At 37.6% G+C, this 9,087-nt stretch overlaps 1 long non-coding RNA gene across 1 annotated transcript; it reads left to right on the top strand.

Annotated features, from left to right (window-relative positions):
- The first annotated feature begins 3,897 nt into the window (after positions 1 to 3,897).
- On the top strand, positions 3,898 to 8,051 carry LOC148997611 (uncharacterized). The gene is made up of 3 exons (XR_016147439.1): positions 3,898 to 5,249; positions 5,317 to 5,470; positions 6,533 to 8,051. It is a non-coding gene; the product is annotated as an uncharacterized LOC148997611 (long non-coding RNA).
- Positions 8,052 to 9,087: the final 1,036 nt, after the last annotated feature.

The raw sequence follows: 9,087 nt of genomic DNA, 5'->3' as shown, positions 1-9,087 counted from the left end.
TTGTGCACTGCCTGCACCTTGCCTTAAATTGTTTCATCACAGCCATCGGCACCTGTCCCAGGCCCAGCACACCATTTGTCCTTTCGGTAGGTCTTCATTTTCTACCTCACTCTTATAGAAGAAAACATAGGCTACGTTTGCATATTATGTTCTATATGAGAGTTAATGTTACATTGATGGTCTTATTCTTTATTTCAAAATCTTTATTCTTAATTTAAAGTAGAGATATGCATGGCATTCCCACCGTTTTCATTATAATAAAAAAGGGAGGGACAGTTTTTTGCAGCCAGGAAAAAAAAAAAACACACTCCATAAACCCCAGACTGGGCCGGATTTAAATCGACCAGGACAATAAAAGAGGGCTCAAACATCTTTTTAGTTAGGCCTATACAAAAGTCTCAGTACATTAAATTATCAGTGGTGTTTTAGGATGCCAAACAATTATTATAATAGCCTAATGTAATAATGATTTATATAGGTCTAATTATTCCTATATGACGTAAAATCCATATAGCCTATAAATATACTAGCCTATATAAATGAAAATGAATATTTCCTATATTTTAGCCTATATTACACTATAATATAGGAAAATTAAAATACGTTCTCTATTTCTTCACTTGCAAGAAATAAACCCTTGAGCTTGTATTTAGGAGAAAACACCAGATGACCTGATCGCGTGAGCAAAGTGCACACTTTTCTTTAAAATCACCCAGCATGAACAGAATGCCTATTCTAAAGTCTTGTGCTGTTTTATAAAGGCAAAAGCCATATCATGGTTTCGATTTTAGTTCATTGGCAAAATATAACGCTAGAGACCTTTGTTAGGTACTTTATATCTCATATGTGTTGGGAAAAGGGAGAAGAGACTTTGGCAAAAGGCGGATTCGAACTCGGGTCGAGTGCATCAACAGCGCACGCGCTTCGCGCTCTACGATCTACGCCACTTTAGCTGTGACGAAATCGGCGTCTTTTTTCTTAAAAGGCAGGGACTTAACACATACGCTCCGTTTTATCAAACCGGCCCTCGCGGCCTCGAAACACTACCGGCCCACCGGGGAAATTCCCGACTCTCCCGAGTGCCTTAGATGTCGTGGGCCCCCGGGCAAGTGCCCAGTTGCCCTGTGGTTAATCCGGCCCATCCCCAGAGTGTAATTAATTAATTAATTAATCAATGTAATTTAATGTCAGACTAATATAACAAAAGGTATGAATATACATTACATTTTACAAAATTAAGAAAATATTTAAACTTTGTATTTATGCTCGCGTGTTAAGCCGAGGGTTTGGGTTATTTGTTTTAATGTTAATGTTAATGCTTTTAATGTTAAGTTTTTAGTTATAATGTAATGATGGTTATTCACTTCAATTGTTGGATAGCATTGTTCTGAGTTTTCTTATTTGTTTTTTTCTATAGATCTGAACAATGTGGGCCAGGGTGGTGTGGAAAGAGGAGACCGTGGAGATGGAGGAAGTGATACCATCATGTTGGGTTCAGAATGGAGGTGTATTGTGGCCTTCACAAGGAGCTTTGAGAGCGTTGAAGGCCTGCAAAGAACCAGAAGGGTCATGGACGAAATTCCCATTAATAAAAATTAAGATTCAGTCAGGTATGTGTTTTGTAAGGCAAATACTTATGTCATATATGAACGTAAGGTTAATTTCAAATCGTCAAAACATACAAATGGGCTTTCTTAATTTTTCTCTTTTACATGAACTTTTAAGTATCTCTATCTGTCTCTTATGTAATTTCTAGCCTGCTATAATGTCAGTTTTGCTTGTATGTGTGTTTTGGGGAGACTGTCTTATTGTTTGGTTTTATCTCCAACAACAAATAACCATAAAAAATCTGCTTATTTAAAAAATTAAATGAGTATTTTATAATAGCCAAACCTGCATTTTTACCCAGTTGCTGTTGTATATTACAGCAGAACTAAGTAAGTTTTTTTACCTTAACTGAACAGCTTTGGAGTCATTGTAATGTTTATATTACTGATTTCTTGTTGAATGGTGATCGTCTCGCACCCCCCTGGTGCCTGTGAGCCACAAAACCACCCTTGCAACTTTGGGTCGGCGGCCCGCCGGCCTCAGTGTTAGGAAGTATCGTGAGATTTCAGGTCTCGCGAGGTAACGAATTGCTTTACGGCACTATACGCGCACACGCATGCGTACACGTCCCCATCCATCCAGGAGCCGGCTAGCTATAAGAAAAAGGTAACGCTAGATATTAAATTCTTCAAGTTTTCGTGATGGCTGATGTAAAAGAAGAAGAAGAAAGCTCGGAAGTGTTTATCAGAGGAACAAAGAAAGAGAAAACGGACCGGCTTTTTCAGAATAGAGAGAACTGAAAGAAAACGAAGCCTGCAAAACCGATGCTGACCTGGCCTTCTTGCTGTTGCACTTGTAAGTATCTTTATAATAAACTGTGTTTAATGTTTGTATTTCTTGTAATTGTGACCTCGGGAGTCGGGATGTTTGCTATTGTCTGTTTTTTTTATTTTTTTTTATGCTCGCTGTCTGTTACCGGCTTACTAGTACGTCAGATACTGTAACTTAGATGTTAGCATTTTCATTGGCAAACAAACTTGCTTGTTTTCTGTAAGTTAGTGTTTTGTCCGTTCCTCTATCAGGGTTTATTTGTGTTTCTCAGATCGCCTATAAATCGATATGAAATTCTACAAATTATGCATTAGTTTAGCTTGTCGTCAGCCTCAGAATACGTTATATGTTACTGTGCTGACTTGATATATAATGCATAAACCGACACGAGAGCTGCTAGCTAATAATGCAACTTTTTATATTTATTTACCCACATTTACACAAACAGAACTATAAGTAAACGAGAAATTGCATTGCAACTTCACACATGCAACTCCATCTGTGCTAGTTTGACCTTGTGTATAAATGATATGTTGATAAAAGATTGATACATTTTCTTTTTCCTTTTTAGCTACAAGCGTTGGCAAGTGTCATCAACTCCGAGCAAGGGGCACCCCAGACCACCAGTACCACCGGTCTCAAGCTTCAATAATAAAATAAACAAACTTGTAATAAACAAATTAAACGTGTTTGACTTTCTTTGGTCAATCGTTACGATAGACAACTCGGATCACCAGAAAAATCTAAGCATAATCTAAGTAGCTATAGCTGTAGGCTAAACTAAAAATAAATAAATAGCGGAAATATTTCTTATATTGATTTTTAACCATAATGTTACTGATTACGTTTGGTAACACAATAAAAATATACACTATCTCAAAATTTGAATAATATTGTTCTGAGAATCATACCTCAGTGGACATCACTCGGGCGTCAGTGTGGTTTGAAATGTGCTGGGGACAGAGACGCATTCAGAAGGGCATTTTCAAAAGTGCTGGGTACAATAACGCATTCATTCTTTTTTTCTCTTTCGAGTAGGTAATGTTTTGAAAGACGATGTCCTGTAGCTTCCTGATGCACATAAATAAAAATGAGCACAATGTCCGAGTATAGTGGGTATATAGAAAATATTCGCCCTTGATAGCATATGTACAGTGATGGTCCGTCCAGAGGTAGAATTCCACACTCGAATAGTTTTTTTTTCCCCCTCATCAAAACCAATAATGTTTAGCAGTGGTTGAATTGATATAATGTTAATCAGTGGTTTTATATGTTTTGATGAGGGGGAAAAAATATACGAGAGCGGAATTAGAACCCATGAGAAAAAGGGACACGTTTGTGTGCATTTTGATTTGAGATTTCACCGGAAAGAATCACCGGGGGAGTTGACAACGAGTTTACGACAGTTTTCGAGAAGGGTCTGGCTGCAGACTGTGGGCGAGTGGAGCTCCACTCTCTAACAGGAAATACGTCACCTCCACTTCGCGGGGGGCGGGGGCGGGGCGGAGTAAATTCGCGGGGTTTTTACATTCCATACTTCGCTGTGGGGAGACATCAGCGATTTTCTCCCCTTCTATTCAGGTAGCTATCAATTCTAATGATTTTTATAAATATAATGTTTGTACAGTGTGCAGATGTGAGTATTATATTGATTGCTTGTTAATTTAAATGTTTGACATTTTTTTAGTTACAGTTATTCTCGATTGTTTACACACATTTTCTGAAAGAATGTCTCATATTCTCAGAACTCTACACACAAATCTAAAAACACTCACACAATCGGCAAAACCCCTCAATTCTCCTGCAAAATGAAACTTTACATTCAAAACAATGTTATTTCTTCTTAAAATGGTATTTTGTTTTCAAATGACACACACAAACCATCATATGAATAGACATTTAAAAGAACCAGTTGAACACTGATGTGCTCAATGTAAAACACTATGATCAATGTAAAACACTTCTTCTCCATTCATCATAATGACTTAGGCCTTTTTTGTTCAGTGTTACACTTACTACAGACATTACATACATAAGTGTGTTGTAAAATATTTGAGAATATTGTTTTTTATACCCAGAACACACAAATACACGGTAACAAATATATTTTATTTTTCCCCCAAAATCTATGAGAGATAGATCCCACATTTTGTACACCCCAACCAACACAAAGTTGCACATACAGTGGTCTACATACAAAACAACAGAATTTTTATGCTGTTACAGTAATAAAAGAAATAAAAAATATCTATGCTGCATTCTCTCTTTGGTTTTGGTATTTTATGCTAAAGCTCTGATCGCTAATTGTAAAACTGTGTGACGTGTGTTTGTCCATGTGACGAGTCAGTGTGAATATTTGAATGGCAGTGTGTTCCTCATGAAAACAAGAGATTTTCTGCATGAAAATTGTGCCAAATGCAGAGAATTGTGTGTAGTGTTTTGAAAAAAGTGTGTTTTAGAGCTGCAATTTGAGTGTAAAGCAGGAATTGTGCTTGTAGTTCAGCAGAATTGGTTCAGGGGGTTGGCGAATGAGTTACGTGTTGTGGTCATTGTGTTTTAAGTACCAGAAAATGTGTGTAAACAATCGAGAAAAACTGTAAGAGATGCACAAACGCAAATCTCCATTTTGAGCATTATTATTGGTGTGTGGCATGTATGTTTGTATTGATTGTTTAATTCTGTTTAGTGGTGATTGTTTGATTGTATTGAGAAGTGTAAATGTGAAGATAATTTAACGTTATGCAATTTCAGTTAAAACAATTAACTTACTCTGTACGGTATGTTACATGGTTACTTTACAAATCTGAGAACCCCCAGCTAAGATGTTAAGGGTTTCACATGATGGGGCTGTGGCCACTGACATTTTGCTGGTATGTGTTCATAATCACTTTAATGTTGGCTTGCAATGACATATTAAATCTTGTTTCATATCCACAGTTGCCCGATGACATTCTCCAGAAGATCCTTGTCTTTGTAGTTCTACAAGACGGCTGCTCTGCAATCCTGAGGCTGGCTCTGACATGCCAGAGATTTAACAACATTGTCAGCCAGGAGCATTTTCAGCAGGAGGCACACTTCAGCTGGCTTGATAGTGAGTTCAATAAGTATAGTTATCCCATCGTGTTTTAGGCTAGATTAATATCACCCTCTTCCATTTCCCTAACATGAAACTTTTGGCAGTTAACCCATTTAATCCCACTGGTCACAATAGTGACTGTAAAAAATATGTTTCATTTCTAAGGCTATAAAAATGTTACTGAATAATTTATCAATGCATTTCCAGCAGATATTGAAATAATACATTGTATCTATATGCTAATACACATAGACTAACTCTTACCTTACTTTCTGCTGCTACCTAACTTACTATAAACACACAAACTCGCACATCACACACACACACCACGCATGGCACACACACCCCTACGCCAGACACTCCATGCACATCACACACACAACACACCCCACACTAACACCCAACAACACACACACCCTCAATGCACACCCCACACGCTCCACACACTCACATCACACACCCCACATGCACACCCACACCACACACGCACACTGCAACACACCCCACGCACACACCACACACACCCCACAAGCACACCCAACACCACACACCCCACCATGCACACCACACACCCCACATCCCACATGCTCCACACACTCACATCACACACCCCACATGCACTCCCCACTCACAGACACCACAACACACACCAAACACCGCAACACACCCCACATGCACACACACCACACCCCACATGCATGCACACCACACACACTCATCACATACTACACACCCCACATGCACACCCAACACCACACACCCCGCACACTGCAACACCCCACACGCATGCTCGCACACCACACACTGCACAGGTCAAATAGACCTATATTCAGTCTGTCCAATGGTTGATGCAACACATTATCCCACCGGTCACAATTGTGACCGATCATAAAACTCACTTTTTCACACTCTTTTCCATGAAAATTAAAAAAAAATTATGATTGATTCTTTCAAAGGGATACTAATGACACATGATTTGGATATTTTTGTGTCCGGGAAAAAATGGGGAATAAATGGGTTTAAGATTTGTTCATTTATTGTCTTAATTGTGACTTTCATTGTTTTGAAATTGAACAGGTGTAGTGAATTGGAAAAGACTCTCAGAGAGACACTGTCAAATGTACAGAAAGCCGTACACCATCTCTATTTGCAGTCGCCTACAATGCAGCCCGCTTTACAAAGACTGTGGGAAATGGACAACGGGGAAATGGACAACGGGGAGTGCTTTGGGGCTTTTACTCCTCAGATGACAACCCTGGCTACTGTAGCTGGGATTGCTTTTTGGATGATGGAGGTCTTGAACAGTGAAGTGTGTGTGTGTGTGCAATGTGTCTTTCATGTAACAATTCAGGTCACTTTTTTTGTAATTCAGGTGTGTTGTCAATATATATATATATTTTAAACAATTCAATTAACTGGAAATTATTCTTCAGTATTTTACTGTGGTTGATTTGCACGTTATTTTGCTTTGAATACAAAATTCTAAATAATTACTTTTTTCATATTTGTATTTTTTTTTTTACAGTATGGTCCCTTGCAGTTATTGTGTTGTAAAAATGTAAGATTATTTGATTGTTTTTTTTTTTACATAAAAACAATTAAAACTGAATTGGGGAAATTATTCTTCATTATTTAACATTGGTTGTTTTGTACGTTATTTACCATTAAATAGACAATTCTGAAATTATTTTTACTATAATATTATATTTAAAAGTCATAAACCGTAAAAGTTTAGTATACTGATGTAATACAAATGTAATAATACATTTTTTTAGAAATGTTCTCACTTCGAACTGCTTCCCTTCACCATTCAAGAGAAAACATATCTTCGACAAATTCACCAGCAATTGTTTAGTGAAGATAAGAACCAGTTACCTTTCTTTTCCTATTTCACCGAAGGTAAAAGAAGTTCACTTCAAAGTGATGAATGAGATTTATCCATGTAACAACTTCTTGCATCAAAGATTTAATATGGATGTGAATGTTTGTACTTTCTGTAATTCTGATATTGAATCCGCAGAACATCTTTTCCTCTCTTGTAGTGTAACCCAGACCTTCTGGGATGCTTTCCAGTAGGCCTACTGGATCAGGTATGATACACAAAATATTCAAAATTTAACATATGAATACATTAAATTTGGACTTCAAATTGAGAACAGAAAAACTGAGTTTGGAGTGAATAATCTGATTTTAATGGGCAAATATTTCATACATAAATGTCGATTTCTTAAAATATCCCCTGTTTTTTATTCCTTTCTAAATGATATAATTCTGTATAAACAATCCCTGAAATGCTGTAAAACAAAAAATCCCTAATTTTTCATGGATACTTATGCAAACTTATTTCCTAGTGTCTACTGCTGAGTCTCTTGGTTTCTTTCTTATTTATTTATTTATTTATCTTTTACAATGTTGTACTCCATGTTCAATTCATGTTGTAAGATTATCTGAAGACGGTTGTGATGTGCCTTGTATGTTTGATATAAGATTCAATTAAAAAAATGAAAATATATGCGCTCGGTCGCAGTGGAGATGACGTATATATGCGCTCCGGCGCAGTGGAGGTGACGTACTTCCGCTTTTGAGTGGAGCTCCACTCGCCCCGTAGTCTGCAGCCAGCCCCTATTGATATCTGCTCCGTTAGACGGACATATTGGATACCCACACTGTGCCCTCCAAACAACATTTCTCTCTTCTTTTCCACCTCGCCAACGATAACTTCTACTTCACATTGAGTGAAGTTATGTTTTTTATTATTTCCTCTCTGTGTTTAACATGATTTCGCAATTGATGAATATTAAAGGGGGGGTTGACTGCGATTTCACTTTTTTCATTTTAAATAGTGTGTAATGTTGCTGTTGGTGCATGAACAGTATCTGCAAAGTTGCAGCGCTGAAAGTTCAGTGTAAGCAGAGATATCGTCCTTTAAAAATCAGGAAGTATAATGCCTACAAAAACGACTGGATTGGGACTACAGCTGGGTTATGGTACGTCACTAACCCACACATTTGCATCAACCCTCCCTCCGGAATAAGCAGAAAAGAGCATGTGCATATTTCAGCAGCTCCAGCTCGTCGAGTGTGTTGTTCACGCAGCTGTCAGGTCTTCTGACTTCGAGCTTCCCACGGACGCTGTACTTCAACAATGGATACAATTTATGTTTGATTATGTTCCTGAAAATGACGATGGTAATCTAGCTCTCTGTGCTGCTCATTTACGGAAGACAGCTTCCAGAATCTCCACGAGTTCAACACCGGATTCAATTGGATTAAATCTTTTCTCAGTGCAAGGCATTAGAGTGTATCTATAAATAATGTATCATCTCTCTTACGAGCATGCACTATGGGTGTGCCGCAGGGCTCTATATTAGGGCCCTTGTTGTCTTCACTTTATATTAATGATTTTCCGTGTGTGTGTATTAATGCTAAAATGATAATGCATGCTGATGACAAAATGGTGTATATTCATGGTAACACTGTTAAGGATGTTGCTCAAAAGTTAACTGTGGAAATGGAAAAGATTTCTATTTGGCTAAAAAAAACCCTCTCATTTAACTTTCATTTAACAAAATCAGTTGAGGGTCAGGAAATTAAAAAGGTAGACCAAATTAAATGTTTAGGAGTCATTCTAAA

The sequence above is a fragment of the Pimephales promelas genome, chromosome 2, assembly GCF_988280905.1.
Source record: "Pimephales promelas chromosome 2, fPimPro1.hap1.1, whole genome shotgun sequence".
Lineage (NCBI taxonomy): Eukaryota > Metazoa > Chordata > Actinopteri > Cypriniformes > Leuciscidae > Pimephales > Pimephales promelas.
This window is presented reverse-complemented; position numbering and strand designations above follow the sequence as displayed.